The 21,146-nt window shown below is 37.4% G+C and overlaps 1 protein-coding gene across 5 annotated transcripts in view; it reads right to left on the bottom strand.

The window, feature by feature from the left end:
* Positions 1-21,146, bottom strand: part of MGAT4C (MGAT4 family member C) — a 774,512-nt gene that overhangs the window by 238,294 nt on the left and 515,072 nt on the right. Inside the window, exon 5 of one of the 5 annotated variants that reach the window (XM_043446976.1) lies at positions 13,510-13,611. The exons of the other annotated variants lie outside the window; for them this stretch is intronic. The gene's annotated coding sequence lies outside the window, so the exon portion shown is untranslated. The remainder of the gene's footprint in view (positions 1-13,509; positions 13,612-21,146) is intronic. 5 annotated transcript variants of the gene reach the window in all.

Raw genomic sequence — 21,146 nt, 5'->3', positions numbered from 1 at the left:
AAACTGAAAATACTTTCCCCCAAATATGCTAAGGCAAATTTACATCATTAATTAATTAGGATCTATGGGAATTTTATTTTCCAGATATGTTTATTAAATAATAGTATTTCTAAAAGGTATTCCATTGAATGGATATTAAAGGAAACAATTAATATATTCACAACACCTAGAATTTAAAATTTTCTAATTACTTTGCATTGATTTTACAGAACTGCCCCCACGAGATTAAGAGGGTCAAATTGAGAAAAATTACAATGTAGACAATTGCACTGTGGAGCTTTTAATCAATTTGGTCACGGTAACCATGTGTACTGCAAAATCTAATAAAATTTTTGAAATGAAAATACATATTGATCTCTGAATGTTAAATATTACTCTCTAAATGCTAAAAATGTTAAATGTTAAAGTTTTGTTTAATAAAGCTTAAAGTATGAGATACTAAAAGTACAACATCACTAGCAATAAAGCTAAATTTTGTGTTTTACAAAGAGTAATTTATAAGTCACTGGAACTGTAGACAAGCCCATTTCAGTAATTGAAGGCTACTTTATAATATAGTGCAGTACTCTTTGAGCGCAAATGGGGGATAATTATCTCTCCCTTACCCTCCATTCTGACAAAAGCCCCAGACTTCTCCCTAGGCTTAAATCCAGTGGGAGAGGAGGATAATGGGCTAAGCTGGTTGCAGCAGCTTGCTGCCAGAGGGACAAAACTACAATCACCTTGAAATATATCCAAGCTTTCCCCACCAAAAGGAGCTGTCAGCCGCATAACTGTGAGATGCAAGCATTACCAGAGCTATTCAATGACCAGCTCCTTCTAAATCCAGCCCAGTCATATCCCAGGGCAAGCCCTTCGAAAGCTGTGCAGCGGAGCATGCAAATAGTAGACCCACCTGGAGACAGAATGAGAGAAATTCTCAGCATCCACCCCCATCTTTAGGGAAAGGCAGGTCACCAACAGTGCCTTTGTGTGCCATTATATTGGTTCATGTCCTTCGGAATAATGAACTCAGGACAAAGAGTTCTTATATCCCCTCCACATTTCCCAAGACAGAAAACTATTTTTATTGTATGGCACAATGAGAATTCTAAAAGTTGAAAATACATGAAAAGACATTTTCGTAGGTGACAAATTCAAATGTTCCTTCCAAGTCCTGACTTTCATGCCTATTAGTTTATTTGATTATTCTTAGTAGCAAGTTAGTACTGGTATAGGGGTAAGAATTTTAGATTTGGGTTCAAGAGCACCAGCCTCCAATCCATGCTCTATCACATACTATCAGTAAGAACTTCAGAAAATTAATAACTTTCATGTATACAATGAGAATGACAATGCTACTTACACCAAAAAAGTTGATATAGGGGTTAAATGAGGTAATGTATGGACTGTATTAAGTAAAATAAAAACTATTACATAAATAATAAGATGCAATTAATATTACTGTTGTTATGTAAAAGATGAAATGTTCATTTTAAAGGCATTTGGGTCATTTAAAATGCATATTCAAGTCAGTACTTTCAAAATAGTTAAGGAAGAAATATAATTATCCTAAGCTCTTGTAATTTCAACTAGAAAATAATGTTGCAAATTAACTTGATTTATGACTGGTTCACTCAGCGGTCTCTTTTTGAACTTGTTGATTTTTCTGCTATTATTTGGAGTTTAATCATACTAGTCAAGTTCACAAATCTAAATTTGAGAAGACTATCAAACTATACTTTGGGCCAACACGAAAGACACTGTTCATTTATTTCTGACTAAAAACATGGGAGTTTAGATAGAAACACGCATTAAAGAAAAATTCATTGCATTGCAAAGTGACATAAAATTGAATTACAGATCAGAAAGATCAGTTTGGACAATGGGAATGTCAACTAGTATTTCTGGTAGACAAATGATAATACTTAGACATTGTAACTGCTAAGAAGATATGTCATGATGTCGTGGAGAAAATAATTATTTATGAGATAAACTATGTCCCTCCATTTTATACATTATATACAATTTTAATCGTTTAAATATTTAATGGCATAGATAGATAACTAGCAAAATTAGATGACATCTTTTTGCACATAGAAACCATGTTTATACATATATGTGTGTGTGTGTGTGTGTGCGCGCGCGCGCACGCTTAGTCGCTCAGTCATGTCTGACTCTTTGCTATCCCATGGACTGTAGCCTGCCAGGTCCCCCCTCCATGGAATTCTCCAGGCAAGAGTACTGGAGTGGATTGCCATTTCCTTCTCCAGTGGATCTTCCAGACCCAGGGATGGAACCCAGGTCTCCCGCATTGCAGGCAGAATCTTTACCATATGAGCCACCAGGGAAGGCCATATATATGGTGGCCATTTATCTTAAAAATTAACTAGAGTATCTCATTTAGTTAATTTTTAAGATAAATGTATATTTTGGTGATCTGAATAAACTCAGATTATAATGTTTCATATTTTATTTTGCATTTGGTTGGGTGATGCCATGCCACATACACATCAGACACTGTGAAGACAGAAATAGAAGTATTCCTAGTGTTTTGAAAACACTTTGATCAAATACCCACACCCTTCACACGATTCCTTAATAACTTAATGCCTTGGTAAAGGGCCCTTAGTTTTGTGTTATTAAAATACATAAATAAGATTTTTATGAATATATATTTCTGTTCTTACACATTACACAAGATCAGGACTAATTAATACATCATAAATTTTAAGGGAGTTCACTTATTAAATGTGAAAGCATAAATATTTAAATTGTGCACAAAATAGAAAAATGAATGGATATAATATATAATGTAATCCCTTGGAGAATGAATAGGAGAGAAAGAAAATGTAGCAGATATATTTTAAAATAATACTGGCTAACAATAAGTGAATGAATCTTTACCCCATAGACTTAATTTTAAATTTATCGCAATTCATTAGGACAGAATTCATGTTAGTTTCAAATAATTTTAATTAGACACTCAAGGAATCTTCAGATAAATTTAGAAATGATATATTATATGTGGAAATCAGTTGTATTACTCTAGTGGGGTACCTTACATGTGAGAACTGAAACAGTATATTTCCTTATGGTGGACACTAATCATCTGAAATTAATGATGAGTGGAAGTCATGAAGTTTTAGTAATTCTTTGATAGTGATTCTTTAGGAAGAGCAGATATGTTAAAGATCAGGGCCTTTTACTGATTTATTTGCAGTATATCCTTTTAGAAATCAGTCTGCATATACATCTGAGTTAAAGCCAAAAATAAGACTGTCAATATGTAATGTGAACACTGATGATGAGACATAAAAATTCTTACCACTATCATAAAATATTATTAGTAAAAGATGCAACCTGATTGCATAATGTAAAAAAAAAAACCAAAAAAACAAACCTAAACATAAAAGTTTTAAAACATTAAGGGACTGCCAAAAAAAAGGTGTCTTTTTTGGGCTATATTATATTATATACATGTAGAAAAGGAAAATATACTTCTCTGTAGAGCTAAAAAAATTTCAATTTCATAAAAAAGGAAACTTACACATACAATTTATATTGAATTTACCACATAGCTTCATTATTTGTTACATTCTTCCCACTAAAATGGCCTACTAACTTGTGAATTCCAAAGAACAATTATTTTAACATTAGCAAACATGTAAAACATTATTATAAAGGGAAAAACCGACAGGAATAAATGTGGTAAATTTACACTAGTGAATTTTTTAATACAAACAATATGGCATCTGTAAAATTATTTTTGATAAATCAAGTAAAATATGTTTTTGTACTTCAGCCCAAGTGTATCTCAATTTTATTAACATCTTTACATACTACTATATATTTCCCAAGAGTTGAAATCATTGCAGTATTTAATTGCCTGACAATTATTTCTGTTACATCAATTTTGTGTTTAAACTAATTATTTATATTATCAAAACAAATCAGCACTCAAGGCTAATTAAACTGGAGAAACCAACCTCCCTATGTTTCCCAGCACATATTAATAAGGTTTAGGTTAATGCTAACTTTAGAAGAAATGAACATATCTTTCAGGTGATAATTTTATAGGCAGGCCTTAGAAATTTAAAGTTTTAGAAAGAAGGTAACGATAACCCTATATGCAAAATGGAAAAAGAGACACAGAAATACAGAACAGACTTTTGAACTCTGTGGGAGAATGTGAGGGTGGGATATTTCAAAAGAACAGCATGTATACTATTTATGGTGAAACAGATCACCAGCCCAGGTGGGATGCATGAGACAAATGCTCGGGCCTGGTGCACTGGGAAGACCCAGAGGAATCGGGTGGAGAGGGAGGTGGGAGGGGGGATCGGGATGGGGAATACGTGTAAATCTATGGCTGATTCATATCAATGTATGACAAAAAAATAAATAAATAAAAATTTAAAAAAAAAAAAATTAAAATAGAAAAAAAAATAAATAAAGTTTTAAACTCTTGTGAACATTACTAGATACTCTGAGCAGCTAAAAATATTAAGAGTATAACATTTTACTCTATCTTATAGCCATCAGCAATAGACCCACTGCTGATTTATCCACAAGATGACAGCTCTATTTCTGTGGTCACTAATATTCTTAATACACCAGTTCATCTTTTAAATCAGTTCCGTCGCTCAGTCATGTCTGACTCTTTGCAACCCCACGGACTGAAGCACTCCAGGTTTCCCTGTCCATCACCAACTCCCAGAGCTTACTCAAACTCATGTCTATCAAGTCAGAGACGCCATCCAGCCATTTCATGCTCTATCGTTCCCTTCTCCTCCTGCTTTCAATCTTTCCCAGAATTAGGATCTTTTCCAACGAGTCAGTTTTTCCCATCAGGTGGCCAAAGTATTTGGGTTTCAGCATAAGCATCAGTCCTTCCAATGAATATTCAGGATGGATTTCCTTTAGGATGGACTGGTTGGATCTCCTTGCAGTCCAAGGGCCTCTCAAAGAGTCTTCTCCAACACCACAGTTCAAAAGCATCGGTTCTTCAGTGTTCAGCTTTCTTTTTAGTCCAACTCTCACATCCATACATGACTACTGGAAAACCCATAGCTTTGACTAGACAGACCTTTGTCAGCAAAGTAAGGTCTCTGCTTTTTAATATGCTATATAGATTGGTCATAGCTTTTCTTCCAAGGAGTAAGCGTCTTTTAATTTCATGGCTGCAGTCACAATCTTCAATGATTTTGGAGCCCCCCAAAAATAAAGTATCTCATTGTTTCCATTATTTCCCCATCTATTTGCCATGAAGTAATGGGACCAGATGCCATGATCTTAGTTTTCTGAATGTTGAGTTTTAAGCCAGCTTTTTCACTCTCCTCTTTCACTTTCATCAAGAGCCTCTTCAGTACCTCTTCACTTTCTGCCATAAGGGTGGTGTCATCTGCATATCTAAGGTTGTTGATATTTCTTCCGGCAATCTTGATTCCAGCTTGTGCTTAGTCCAGCCTGGAAATGCTTAATCTAGCATTATACATGATGTACTCTGCATATAAGTTAAATAAGCAGTGTGATAATATACAGCCTTGATATACTCCTTTCCCAAGTTGGAACCAGTCTCTTTTTCCATGTCTGGTTCTATCTGTTGCTTCTTGACCTGAAGACAGGTTTCTCAGGAGGCAGGTCAGGTGGCCTGGTACTCTTTAAGAGTACCTCTTTAAGGTACTCTTTAAGAATTTTTCACAATTTGTTGTAATCCACACAGTCAAAAGTTTTGGCATAAGCAACAAAGCACCAGTAGATGTTTTTCTGGAACTCTCTTGCTTTTTCAATGATCCAGCGGATGTTGGCAATTTGATCTCTGGTTCCTCTGCCTTTTCTAAATCCAGCTTGAACATCTGGGAGTTCATGGTTCATGTACTTTTCAAGTCTGGCTTGGAGAATTTTGTACATTACTTTGCTAGTGTGTGATAATGAGTGCAATTGTGCTGTAGTCTGAATATTTTTTGGCATTGCCCTTCTTTGGGATTGGAATGAAGACTGACCTTTTCTAGTCCTGTGGCCACTGCTGAGTTTTCCAAATTTGCTGGCATATTGAGTGAAGCACTTTAACAACATCATCTTTTAGGATTTGAAATAGCTCAACTGGAATTCCATCACCTCCACTAGCTTTGTTCATAGTGATGCTTCCTAAGGCCCACTTGGATGTCTGACTCTAGGTGAGTGATCACACCATCATGGTTATCTGGGTCATGAAGATCTTTTTTGTGTAGTTTCTGTGTATTCTTGCCACCTCTTCTTAATATCTTCTGCTTCTGCTAGGTGCATACTGTATCTGTCCTTTATTGTGCCCATCTTTGCATGAAATGTTCCCTTGGTATCTCTAATTTTCTTGAAGAGATCTCAAGTTTTTCCCATTCTATTTTTTCCTATGTTTCTTTGCATTGATCACTGGGGAAGCCTTTCTTATCTCTCCTTGCTATTCTTTAGAACTCTGCATTCAAATTGGTTTATCTTTCCTTTTCTCCTTTGCCTTGTTGTTACTATTATTATTATTAGAGAAATACAATATATAAAATATATGCATGAATGTTTATATTAGGAAACTTTTCATTCTAGGAGGAATAAGAGGTTGATTGGGCATGCATGCTCAGTCATGTCTGAGTCTCTGCAATCCCAAAGACTGTGACCCACAAAGCTTCTCTTTTCATGGAATTTCCCAGGCAAGAATACTGGAGTGGGTTGCCAGTTCCTTGGCCAGGGGATCTTCTCGACTCATTGATCAAACCCCTGTCTCCTGTATTGGCAGTTATATTTTTTACCACTGAGCCACCTGGGAAGCCCAAGTAATTAAGGGTACTAGTTAAAACCAAGTGAAAAGCAAGAATCATTTAAATCGTCTTTAAATGTGTCACCTCAAAACACAACTTTTTGCTAACACATGCCCAAATGCTTCATCCCGACCACATTTCAGATGTTAATCTATTCATAATAAATGGTTTTATTTTGTCTCATAAAACATCAATATTGCTTTTTAAAATGCAAACAATGTTCAAAATAACTTTGTGAATCAATGATAACTGAATGGTACAGTAAGAGATTTCTGAGGGTTATATTTTTTCATATACTGATAAGAATATCTATTTACTGACCTTGATTGTATTCCTTTTTTCATACTTAGTCATCTTCACTGTCATTTTTTTCTTTATGTCTACCTTAAATCTATTGTGTGGCAGCTTTAGTACGTTATCTTTATTTCTGTTTCCTAGGTAGATAAAATTTTGAAAATACTTGGAATTATTAGGCCATATCACCTTCTCTTCTGAGGATAAATATTCCCAAGATGTTTAACTATGTTTATGTGTCAGTAAATTTTACTCTGGAGAAGAAAATGCCTAAATAAAAGTGAAGAAATTTCTCCCCTTTTGTATGTTAAAGAAATGTGAATTCTTAGACATGAAAGTAAGAAGCCCATGCTGTCTTTGTGATTCAGAACACCTTTTTAAATGCACTCTTTGCAAATTGGCATGACCATGTAATTTGCTTTGGCCAACAAATCTTGAGGACATGAAATATGTATCACTTTCAGGCAGCAACATTAAAAGCCAGTGCACAATTAAAAAATAATAATAATAAATGCAAACTGAAAACATTAACTCATTATGGAAGATATATCTATTGAATATATACTCTATTTTATTTTTCTATATTTCTATTGAACACCACGATTAATCTCTGTGATAGATCTAAAAGTCAATGGGCAAAAGATTTTTTTCCACCAGGTTCACTGAATAAATATTCTGTTTGCCCACTACTCCTTAATGAACAAGGCTTTGCTTGCTTTCTTATAAATATATTTTATTTTGCTCCTGATATAAATTTTACAACTTCACTCATGACCTTTCCCTTTCACCTCAGTTTCCCCCACTTTTGTCTCATGTTACCCAAATTAGATCAAATCAAGGCCTACTACTTCTATCTTGACAAATACAGAACACCATTAAACTCACAGAAACTTGGAATTCAATTTAGCTCTTGATGAGGAATATCTGAATGCAACCATTTTACATTTTTTAAGAGAAAGGGGTTATTAATGTAGAACCCATTGTGCTCAAAACATTGCTTCACACATACGGATATTTACACATGAAAGATAATGGTAAATAAATCACTAATCATTGTATAGTATTTTATCATCCCTACCTTTCTGGTACAGACTCTTCAAATCATTCAGAAGAATCCACATTACTACAAGGAAAATTAGGATTATAGCAATAGTAAAAGAATGAAAAATATCATCATCACTGGTTTAAGCGTTTAGTTGGTTCTAAGACACTCTGCTAAATATTTTACATTGAGCATCTAATTTGCTCTTTTCTGTTTCCTGAAACAGGTGCCAAGAGAGGTTAATGTAAAGAATTTGTAAAGGGCTATTATATACTATAAGCTAGTATTTTTCAGTCAAAACTACTTATTTGAAATCTCAGTTGGGAAATGCCAAAATATAGGGACCTACAAAGAACCCACTCCAGTATTCTTGCCTGAAGAATTCCATGGACAGAGGAGCTTGGTCGGTTATAGTCCATGGGGTCGCAAAGAGTTGAACACGACTGAAGTGACTTAGCATGCATGCACAATGAGCTGAGTATTTGTCAGTCAGTTCAGTCAGTTCAGTCCCTCAGTCATGTCCAACTCTTTGCGACCCCATGAATTGCAGCATGCCAGGCTTCCCTGTCCATCACCAACTTCCGGAGTTTACTCAAACTCATGGCATCACCGGATGCCATCTAGCCATCTCATCCTCTGTCGTCCCCTTCTCCTCCTGCCCCCAAGCCCTCCCAGCATCAGGGTCTTTTCCAATGAGTCAACTCTTCGCATGAGATGGCCAAAGTATTGGAGTTTCAGCTTCAATATCAGTCCTTCCAATGAACACCCAGGACTGATCTCCTTTAGGATGAACTGGTTGGATATCCTTGCAGTCCACGGGACTCTCAAGAGTCTTCTCCAACACCACAGTCCAAAAGTATCAATTCTTCGGCGCTCAGCTTTCTTCACAGTCCAACTCTCACATCCATCCATGACCACTGGAAAAACCATAGCCTTGACCAGACGGACCTTTGTTGACAAAGTAATGTCTCTGCTTTTAAATATGCTATCTAGGTTGGTCATAACTTTCCTTCCAAGGAGTAAGCGTCTTTTAATTTCATGCCGCGGTCAAGAGGCGCTACCACACGCCTGAGGGCAGGGGCTGCAGCCGAGAGGAAGAACCCCACCTCCAAGGAGCGGCTGCTGTGGGGCGCGGGAGGGCCGAGAGGAGCTACTCCACGTTCAAGGTCAGGAGGGGCGGCTGTGAGAAGATACCCCTCATCCAAGGTAAGGAGCAGCGGCTATGCTTTGCTGAAGCAGCCGTAAAGAGATACCCCACGTCCGAGGTAAGAGAAACCCAAGTAAGATGGTAGGTGTTGCCAGAGGGCATCAGACACACTAAACCATAACCACAGAAAACTAGCCAATCTGATCAGAGGACCACAGTCGTGTCTAACTCAATGAAACTAAGCCAGGCCGTGTGGGGCCACCCAAGACGGACGGGTCACGGTGGAGAGGTCTGACAGAATGTGGTCCCCTGGAGAAGGGAATGGCAAACCACTGCAGTATTCTTGCCTTGAGAACCCCATGAACAGTATGAGAACAGTATGAATATTTGTGCCTCCCCCCCCAAAAAATCATATGTTGAAACCAAAAGCCCAATGTGATGGTATTAGGAGGTGGGCCTTTGAGGTGATTAAATTATGAGGGTAGAGCCTCATGACTGGGACTAGTGCCCTTATAATAAGAAGACCACAGAGAGCTCCCTAGTTCTTTCTGCCATGTGAGGCCATCAGTGGACCAGGAAGCTTGCTCTTATAAGGTGCTAAATCTTCTCGTGTCTTGATCTTAACCTTCCTCACCTCCAGAACTGTGAAACTGTACATTTCTGTTGTTTATAAGCTGCCTAGTTTTTGGTACTTTGTTATAGCAGCCTTCACAGACTAAGACAGGTCCCAACCAAACTATCTGCATGAGAATATCAAAGTGTGGGGGATGGGAAGCACTGGTATATGTTCACATCTAAATATCTATCTCTGTTGCCAGGTTTAAAACTCTTTGCCAAAACCTTTGCATATGTGAGGTAAAGGTTTTGATGTATAATATCAGATTTTACTGAAATAAGTAAAAAGTGTTTCAAAAATCTGAAGTGAAGTCTGTGAAGGAAACACGGCAGAGTGTATATGTTAAAACATACTTTGGAGAATGAATAAGGAAAAAAACAGGTTACTCTGCCACATCAAAGTAAAGAGATGAACATCACCTATCTGGTAAGTCTGAGGAAGAAATGGTGATGAAGCATGATCAGTGGTAGGTGAGGAAGACAAAAGGATAAGAAGTAAGAGGGTGATGGGAAGAGGAGGAGATTCGACCTTCAGAGACTGCCCAGCAACACTGGAAACTAATCTTAAAGTGCCCTGATCTGCCAGGACAACATCTAGAGACCAGTGGTCCCGAGACAAGATTTCTTCTGCATATAATCTGGCACAAGTGATGCCTTCTGTTGACATAAGACAATACTGAGCTTCACCCTAAATGTCCTATGTATTTTTTTGTGAAAGATCTAGGATGCTTACAAGGCCATTGATTCAGAGGATGGTACCAAAATGGATAGTAGTTCTGTGTGGAATGGAAAAATCCTAGTATGTGTACTTGGGAGTGAACTGATTCTGTGAAGAGCAAACAACCTATGACAGAAAATAACCGATTAATTTTTCTATAGCTCTCTCTGATTTCACTGAATTACATTAACAAATCAAGCTTTGTGTCTGAGATATGCATTATTTTAATTATTTATTCTCATATGTATAGCAGAACTCATATCTTCAGAATTAATCATTAAGCATCATCTTAATAAAGTTGGATTATAGTACATTTCTAAAGATACAAGTGAGAATAGTACTTTTGTTAAAGCCTCTATAATGAGCACATATATTTATCTCTCTGGGTATACAATTAAGTAAATGTAAAAAAAAAAGTTTCAAATAATTGCTCGGGTTAATAGGAAGCTACTTATAGACACCCTAATAATTTTAAGGATCAAGTGTCTAATTTAGTACTATTGTGTACCTATATATATATAATCAGCTCCTTTCTTCTTATATTTAAAGCTTAAAATTACTTTAAAATTAATTCTCTTATCTTTGTTTCATAATGATCTGTAAGAAGCAGTTGTTTTTCAACTATTCATATAAACCTGACATTATTTAAGGCTTTTTTCAGAGCTTTCTTATCTTCAGCAGTGTAGGACTAAAACGACTTCCTTTAAATTTGTTATTTTTTTCAAATGTTGTTAAATAACCTCCTTTGTATTCCTGTACTTTTTTTTAATACTGATTTTCTTATTAGGAAATGTATTGTCCACTACATTTTAATGAAGTGATTCAGTAACACTGTATTCACACAACCATGGTCAACAATCTGGCAATGCTGGAGTTTCTTTCTGGTCATTTTTTTTTTTTTATTAAAAGTTAAATTATAGCCATTGTTTCAGGGCATTGTAGAGATGCAGTATGAATTAAGGTCCTTTAAACAAATCTTGTTTGATCATTATCCAGGAACTCATTCAACTTAATCCATGGACTCACCAAAGGTAAATTATTGCTATAAAGGCTACAAGAAACTTAAACTTTGTCAAGATAAATGACACATGGGTGCAACTTAAGCATCTGTTATATAACTGGCATATTTATCTATCATCTCTATCAGTCCATCTTTGAAACTGTATACCTAGAAAACATTATCTCTTTTCATATTATATCAGTTAAGGTGTCCAGCTCTTTGGGACCACATGGACTGTAGCCCACCAGGCTCCTCTGTCCATGGAATTCTCCAGGCAAGAATACCATTCACTATTCCAGGGGATTTTCCCAACCTAGGGATTGAATTCACATCCAGAGTATCCTTCATTGCAGACAGATTCCTTACCATTTGAGCCATCAGGGAAGCTCCAAGACTTTGGCCACCTGATGCGAAGAGCTGACTCATTGGAAAAGACCTTGATGCTGGGAAAGATTGAGGGCAGGAGGAGAAGGGGACAACAGAGGATGAAATGCTTGGATGGCATCACTGGCTCAATGGACATGAGTTTGAGCAAACTCTGGGAGATAGTGAATGACAGGGAAGTCTGGCGTGCTGCAGTCCATGGGGTCGCAAAGAGTTGGACATGACAACAACTGAACAACAAAAACATAAAAAAAAAAATCATTGAGAGAACAGTGTGAAAACATAGGCAATAACAAGAAGCTGTTTTTTCCTGCCAGAGGCTACCTGCTTCTGTTACATTTGTGTTTAGCTGTGACTATTAGGGGGAGCTTTGGCAAAAAGCTGCCTTTTAGGGGAGTTTTGGCAAAAAAAAAAATCCCCTTGGTACCTGAGGACTCTGCACAAAGATTCTTTAAAAATGGAGACAGATTTTTTTTTTTTTCTGCCTTATGCAGTTGATGGAATGAAAGTCCTGGAAGAACACATATTTCTATATTAGAAGGTCCCATGGGGCCTCCAACAAAATGAATGAAAAAGAACCACATCAAAACACATTGTTATGCAATTTAAAATCACTGGGGATGAAGAGATCTTCCAAGTCTGAATTGAAAAAAAAAAAATCTAGCCACATCAAAAACTTCAGGAATCAGACCAGTACCAGATTTCTCTATAGTCAAACTAAGAAAGGAACCAATGGAACAGAAGATTCTGGCTAAATGATTTTCAATACATAAATTTATACTCCTCAACATTACCTACTAAATCTGAGGCAATTAGTCAGGACATCTTCAGATATACACTCATAAAAAAGCACCTTCCACACCCATTCTCAGGAAGCTGCTGGAGGATATGCTCCATCAGAACAATGGGTAAAGCAAGAAAGAGAAAAATATGCATTCAGGAAATAGGTGATCTAACTTTTGATAGACGTCATGAGAATTTTCCAGTTGATGATGATGAAAAGCAATTTTAGGATGACAGCTAGGTAGCAGACCTGGACTAACCATGAACAAATTAGAAAAGAAAGACAGCAATCTCCAGTGAGAATATTGTAATAAAAAGTAACTAAAAAGAAAGAAAACCAAAAGAGTATTTGATGTGTTTTATTATATTGAAGGGAGGTGTATTTTTCTGAGAGTTTAAGTCCAAATTAGAGACGAGTAATAGAAAACTAAGGACACCAATGGAAAATGAGGCATGTAAAAGGCAAGGAAAGCTAAACATTATTTAAAGGAAGGGAATTTACCCCTTCTCTACTAATCGATAATACAAATCTTAAGTTTTAAATGTGACATAACTATATTGGAATGGTAGGAATCACCAAAGGCAAAATTACTGCATTCAGGTTTTTTTAAAAATTAGTGAGGGGACTTCTGGTTTCCAGTCCAGCCTGTGAGAACCTTGAAAGTAGTCACTTCATCCTAACAAATGAAAAGTTAAACAAGCCAGAAACTGAACAAATCTTAGATACTCAGGAAGATACAGAGACTCACTACTTACCAGGGCAGAAATCCAAAAGCTGACCCAACCACAGGAACCAGCATCAGGGTGGAGAACCTGAACTCTGACTGAGGAATTGCCAGAGGCTCAGCGGGGAGAAGTCTGAGAGACAAAAGCCATGGTGGGACTCAGTCACTGATGGTGGGGATGGCACGCTTCTGTGATTTTACTTTCTGGAGTTCTGCCAGGTACTCACAGTGAACATAAGGAGAAACAAAGAGTGTATTTCTGGTTGCTGCTGCTAAGTCACTTCAGTCATATCCGACTCTGTGCGACCCCACAGACGGCAGCCCACCAGGCTCCCCCGTCCCTGGGATTCTCCAGGCAGGAACACTGGAGTGGGTTGCCCTTTCCTTCTCCAATGCATGAAAGTGAAAGTAAAAGTGAAGTCGCTCAGTCGTGACCAACTCTTCCTAACCCCATGGACTGCAGCCTACCAGGCTCCTCCATCCATGGGATTTTCTAGGCAAGAGAACTGGAGTGGGTTTTCATTTCTGGTAGGGGGATGGGAAAAGGAATTATTCTGAAACAAATCTACATATTCTGTTCTTTTTTACAAGGTTAACAAGGTCAGTTTTCTGGAGCCAATAGTTACACCGGAGCATAGCCTGCAGTGGTTTTATCTGAGCCTAACTTAACTGGGGGAAGGGAAAAACCTTCACCAAAATTAATTAGGAAATCAAATCTGACTATGCATTGGAAGGACTGATGCTGAAGCTGAAGTTCCAATACTTTGGCCACCTGATGCGAAGAGCTGACTCATTGTAAAAGACCCTGATGCTGGGAAAAGTTGAGGGCCAGGGGAGAAGAGGGCAACAGAGGATGAGATGGTTGGATGGCATCGCTGACTCAATGGGCATGAGTTTGAGCAAACTCCAGGAGATACTGAAGGATAGAGAACCTGGTGTGCTGCATTTCATGGGGTTGCAAAGAGTTGGACATGACTTAGTGACAAGCCCCTCCAGCCATGTCATCCCACTGACGGGGGTGGGAGTGGGGCAGGACTCAGAAACACATGTGAAGGTCACAGTCATGAGGAACAGCCTCACTAAAACACTGAGACCTAATCATAAGCTTATAGAAGGGGCCCCTTGCCCACATACCATACAGTCACATTGCTCAAGGATTATTGTTGCTCTTTTTACCCAGTATATTATTAATATGTCTGACTTTTAAAACAAATTATAAGCCATACTCAAAGGTAAATAATAAGCAAATAAAACTTAAAAAAATAAAAAACACATTTTGAAGAGGCAGAGCAAGCATCAAAACCAGATTCAGATACAGCAGGGATGTTGGAATTATAAGACCAGGAATTTAAAATAACTGTGATAAATAAAATTACAGCTCTAATGGATAAGTAGACAGTATGTAACAGTAATGAAGAATGTCTTTGATAGACTTATTAGTACCCTGAATGTGGCTGAGGAAAGAATCTCTGAAATTGAGGCTATCTCAATATAAACCTCCAAAAGGGAAAAACAAACAGAAAAAAAAAAAAGGAAGAGAATATCTAAGAACTATGGGACAACTACATAAGTGTATGCATAATATAGTATAAAGATAATAGGAATGTCAGAAGGAGATGGAAGAGAGATAAAGAAACAGAAGAACATATTTGATGCAATAATAACAGAATCTCCCCCAAATTAATGGCACATACTAAGTCACAGGTCCAGAGAGCTCGGAGAACATCAAACAAGATGAAGGCCAACATCTGGGCATCATTTTCAAACTACAGAAAATCAAAACTAGAGAAACATTCCTGTAAGAAGTTCGGAGAAAACTTACCTGTAAAGGAACAAAGATAAGAATTACATCTGATTTCTCCTCAGAATTCATGTGAGCAACAAGAGAGATGAGTGAAATATTTAAAATGCTGAGAGGAAAACAAAAAACCCAACGAGAACATAGAATTTTATGTTCTGTGCAATTATCATTCAAAGTGAAGGAGAAATAAAGACATGCTCAGAAAAACAAAAAGCAAGGGAATTTGTCGCCAGTAGACTTTCCTTGCAAGAAATATTAAAAGTAATTCTTTGGAGAGAAGGAGAACCATATAGATCAGAAACTCAGATATACATAAAGAAAGGAAAGCATAGGAGAAGGAATAAATGAAGGCAAAATAAAACTTCTACTTGTCTTATTAATTGATCTAACATAACAGTTTGTCCAAAATAACAACACATCTGAATATGTATGCTCATGTATAATATATGTGACAGGTGCACGTTAGAATATGTACAAGTGTCTACTCAGTCGTGTTTGACTCTGCGACGACATGGACTGTAGCCCTCCAGGCTCCTCTGTCCATGGGAGTCTCCAGGCAAGAATACTGTAATGGGTTGCCATTTTCTACTCCAGGGGATCTTCTGGACCCAGGGATCAAACCCAAGTCTCTTGTGTCTCCTACACTGGCAGGAGGAAGCTTTACCACTGTATCTGGGTGGGAAGTCCCTAAAATATGCATGCTTATGTATAAGTGAAATGAATGACAGCAAGAATGCAAAGGATAGAGGAAGATTTTAGCATTTTTTCCTATTATAAAGCACTTACACTATCTATGAAGTGGTATAATGCTATTTGAAAGTGGACTTGGATTAATTCTACATAGATTGTAAACTCAAGGGTAATGACAAAAAAGAATATTAAAAAGTATGTTAAGAAGGAGAGAAAATTGAACAATAAAATGCTCAGTTAATCACAAAGACAGGAAAAAAGTAGGAGAATACAAACAGAAACAAAGAACACAGGCAAAACAGCAACAAATATGGTAGATTAATCCAGTTACTGTATAGTTCTTCTGTGTATTCTTGCTACCTCTTCGTAATATCTTCTGCTTCTGTTAGGTCCATAACATTTCTGTCCTTTATTGTGCCCATCTTTGCATGAAATGTTCCCTTGGTATCTCTAATTTTCTTGAAGAGAACTCTAGTCTTTCCCATTCTATTCTTTCCCTCTATTTCTTTGCATTGATCACTGAGGAAGGCTTTCTTATCTCTCCTTGCTATTCTTTGGAACTCTGCATTCAAATGGGTATATCTTTGCTTTTCTCCTTTGCCTTTCACTTCTCTTCTATTCACAGCTATTTGTAAGGCCTCCTCAGACAACATTTGACCTTTTTGCATTTCTTTTCCATGGGGATGGTCTTGATCCCGGCCTCCTATTCACTGTCATGAACCTCTGTCCATAGTTCTTCAGGCACTCTGTCTATCAGATCTACTCCCTTGAATCTATGTCTCACTTCTACTGTATAATTGTAAGGGATTTGATTTAAGTCATATCCAAAGGTTCTAGTGGTTTTCCCTACCTCCTTCAATTTAAGTCTGAATTTGGCAACAAGGAGTTCATCAACAAGGTCTGAGTCACAATCAGCTCCTGGTCTTGTTTTTGCCGACTGTATAGAACTTCTCCACCTTTGGCTGCAAACAAGATAATCAATCCGATTTCGGTGTTGACCATCTGGTGATATTCATGTGTAGAGTCTTCTCTTGTTGTTGGAAGAGCTTTTGCCTGGCTTCATTCAGATAATCATGATGGTGTGATCACTTACCTAGAGCCAGACATCCTGGAATGCAAACTCAGTGGTCCTTACAAAGCATCACTACAAACAAAGCTAGTGGAATCCCAGTCGAGCTATTTCAAATCCTAAAAGATGATGCTATGAAAGTGCTGCACTCAATATGCCAGCAAATTTGGAAAACTCAGCAGTAGCCACAGGACTGGAAAATGTCAGTCTTCATTCCAATCTCAAAGAAGGGCCATGCCAAAGAATGCTCAAACTACGGCACAATTGCACTCATCTCACACACTAGCAAACTAATGCTCAAAAGTCTCCAAGCCAGGCTTCAACAGTACATGAACTGTGAACTTCCAGATGTTCAAGCTGGATTTAGAAAATGCAGAGGAACCAGAGATCAAATTGCCAACATCCATTGAATTATGGAAAAAGCAAGAGAGTTCCAGAGAAACATCTATTTCTGCTTCTTTTACTATGCCAAAGCCTTTGACTGTGTGGACCACAACAAATTGTGGAAAATTCTTAAAGAGATGGGAATACCATACCATCTTACCTACCTCCTAAGAAATCTGTATGCAGGTCAGGAAGAAACAGAACTGGATATGGGACAGCAGACTGGTTCCAAATTGGGAAAGGAGTACATCAAGGCCGTATATTATCACCCTGCTTATTTAACTTATGTGCAGAGTACATCATGAGAAACGCTGGGCTGGATGAAGCACAAGCTGGAATCAAGATTGCCTGGAGAAATATCAATAATCTCAGATACACAGATGACACCACACTTATGGCACAAAGTGAAGAGGTACTAAAGAGGCTCTTGATGAAAGTGAAAGAGGAGAGTGAAAAAGTTGGCTTAAAATTCAACATTCAGAAACCTAAGATCATGGCATCCAGTTCCATCATTTCATGGCAAATAGATGGGGAAACAGTGGAAACAGTGACAGACTTTACTTTGGGGGCTCCAAATTCACTGCAGATGGTGACTGCAGCCATGAAATTAAAAGACACTTACTCCTTGGAAAGAAAGTTATGACCAACCTAGACAGCATATTAAAAAGTAGAGACACTACTCTGCCAACAAAGGTCCGTCTAGTCAAGACTGGTTTATTCCAATAGTCATGTATGGATGTGAGAGTTAGGTTATAAAGAAAGCTGAGTGCCAAAGAATTGATACTTCTGAACTGTGGTGTTGGAGAAGACTCTTTGAGAGTCCCTTTAACTGCAAGGAGATTCAACCAGTTCATCCTAAAGGAAATCCATCTTGAATATTCATCGGAAGGACTGATGTTGAAGCTGAAACTCCAATACTGTGGCCACCTGATGAGAAGAGTTGAATCATTTGAAAAGACCCTGATGCTGGGAAAGATTGAAGGCAGGAGGAGGAGAGGATGACAGAGGATGAGATGGTTGTATCAACTCACCGACTCAATGGACATGAGTTTGCGTAAACTCCGGGAGTTTGGTGACAGACAGGGAGGCCTGGTGAGCTGTAGTCCGTGGGGTCGCAAAGAGTCAGACATGACTGAGGGACAGAACTGAACTGAATCCAGTTACTGATACATGAATAACCACTTCTAATGTTAATGGTCAAAATGTACCAATTAAAAGAGATTATGAGGGTGGCTTAAAACACAAGCCTGAACTATACATTGTCTGCAGAAAATTCTCTTTAAAAATAAAGACATATATAAATTTAAAGGGATAGAGAAAGATATTCCATACTAACAAGAACTGAAAGAAGTGAGATTAGTTATATTACTTCAGACAGAGCATATTTTAATGCAAGAAAAATTACCAGTGATAAACCAAGGCATTATGCAATAATAAAGGGAGAATTCTTCAAGAAGATATAAAAGTCATTGATGATATGGACTTAATATCAAAGCATCCAAATGTGTGAGGCAAAAATCACAGGATCTTCATAGAGAAATAGGCGAATTCACTATCACAGTTGGGGACATCAACACCTCTCAGAAATGAATCCAACAAGCAGAAAATCAGTAAGAACACAGTTGAATTAAAAAACATCATCAATCTATAAGATATAATTGGTATGTACAGACTATTTTATCCAACAACAGCAGAATACATTTCTTCTCAGGCTCATATGGAACACTCATCAAGATAGATCACATTCTGGGCCATAAAGCACACCTTACAAATTTAAAACAATAGAAATCATACAATGTTTGCTCTTAGAACATGGTGCAATTAAACTAGAAACCAACAGGAGAAAGATAGCTGAAAAATGCCCAAATACATGGAGATTAAACAGCACACGGCTGAAAAACACATGGGCTAAAGAAGAAATCTCAGAAAAATAAAGTTATATTTTGAACCAAATAAAAATGAAAATACTATTTATCAAGATTTGTGGGATGCAGTGAAAGTAGTTTAGAGAGAAACGGATAGCCTTTTCCTGGTTTTGATGTGTCGTATTGAGGGCCGGGAAGGAGAGATGAATAGAACACAGAGGATTTTGAAGGCAGTGAAAGTACTCAGTATGATACTATAATGATGGATTCATGTGATTATACATTTGTCCAAACCCATAGAATACACTGGAGAAGGAAATGGCAACCCACTCCAGTTTTCCTGCCTGGAGAATTCCAGGGACAGAGGACCCTGGCAGGCTACAGTCCATGGGGCCGCACTGAGCGACAAGCACGCATATAGAATACATATCACCAAGAATGAACTGCAAGTTATAAACTGGGTGATTATGCTCGTGCCAATGGAGGTTTATTCTTGACTAAAAAAAGTGCTCTTTTTAAAACTCTTTATTTTGTATTGGAGGATAGTTGATTAAGGGGCTTCCCAGGTGGCACTAGTGGTAAAGAACCTTCCTGCCAAGCAGAAGATATATGAGACGTGAGTTTGATCCCTGGGTTCGGTAGATCTCCTGGAGAAGGAAATGGCAACCCATTCCAGTATTCTTGCCTGGAAAATCTCATGGACAGAGGAGCCTAGTGGGCTACAGCCCATGGGGTCACAAAGAGTCGGATATGACTGAAGCGACTTAGCATAGTTAATAAACAATGTTGTGACAGGTTTAGGTGTATAGCAAAATGATTCATTTATACATGTATTAATACATATATCTATTATTTTTCAAATTCTTTTCTCACTAGGTTGTTACATAGTATTGAGCAGAGTTTCCTGTGCTATATACAGTAAGTCTTTGTTGGTTATCCATTTTAAATACAGCAGTGAGTACCTGTGAATCCCATCTATCTAATGATCCCTTCACCCCACCTTTTCCCCAAGGGAGAAGTTCAGTTTCTTAAGTCTGTGAAACTGTTTCAAAACTAAGTTCGTTTGCATCATTTCTTTTTAGATTCCACATATAGGTTGATATCATATTGAACACTGGAGTGCATGTATCCTTTCAGACCATGCTTTTCTCCAGATATATGCCTAGGAAATGGGATTGCAAAGTCATATGGTAGCTCTATTTTTCTTTTTTTAAGGAATCTCCATACTTTTCTCAATTTACATTCTTACTGACAGTGTAGGAAGATTCCCTTCTCACCACACCCTCTCCAGAATTTATTGTTTGAGGACTTTTTCCCATGATAGCCATAAAAATATACCATTTTGGTAAGTGATGTTGATAATGAGAAATCATTATTTCCCAGTGATGTTGTATATGGGAAATATGTTTAAGAAATTTTTTGAGGACTTTTTTTTTTGAATATTTTTTTGTTTGAGGATTTTTTTCATGATAGCCATAAAAAATGTACATTTTGGTGAGTGATGTTGATAATGGGAAATCATTATTTCCCAGTGATGCTGTATATGGGAAATCTGTATCTTCTAGCTTTGTTGTAAGCTTAAAACTGCTCTAAAAACGTCTTTATTGAAATAGTGGATGGATGAGTTCAACATAAAATTAAAATTTATGTTGAAAATCTCATAAATTTGTGGGTGGGGAAGGGGATAATAAGATACCTAAAAACACATGAAAAGAGATACAGAATATGCTTGTGAGAAGAGGTCCACTCTTGATCACTGGCTCCTGTTTCATCTTTTATTGGTTCACCCTCTTGCTGCCATTCCACCAGGTTTAAGTCTTCCAATGAGACTAAGAAATACCCTGTACCCGTGTCTTAAA

This window comes from Cervus canadensis, chromosome 25 (assembly GCF_019320065.1).
Source record: "Cervus canadensis isolate Bull #8, Minnesota chromosome 25, ASM1932006v1, whole genome shotgun sequence".
Classification (NCBI taxonomy): domain Eukaryota; kingdom Metazoa; phylum Chordata; class Mammalia; order Artiodactyla; family Cervidae; genus Cervus; species Cervus canadensis.
The sequence above is the reverse complement of the archived record's forward strand: the minus strand, read 5'-3'. Positions and strand labels throughout refer to the sequence as shown.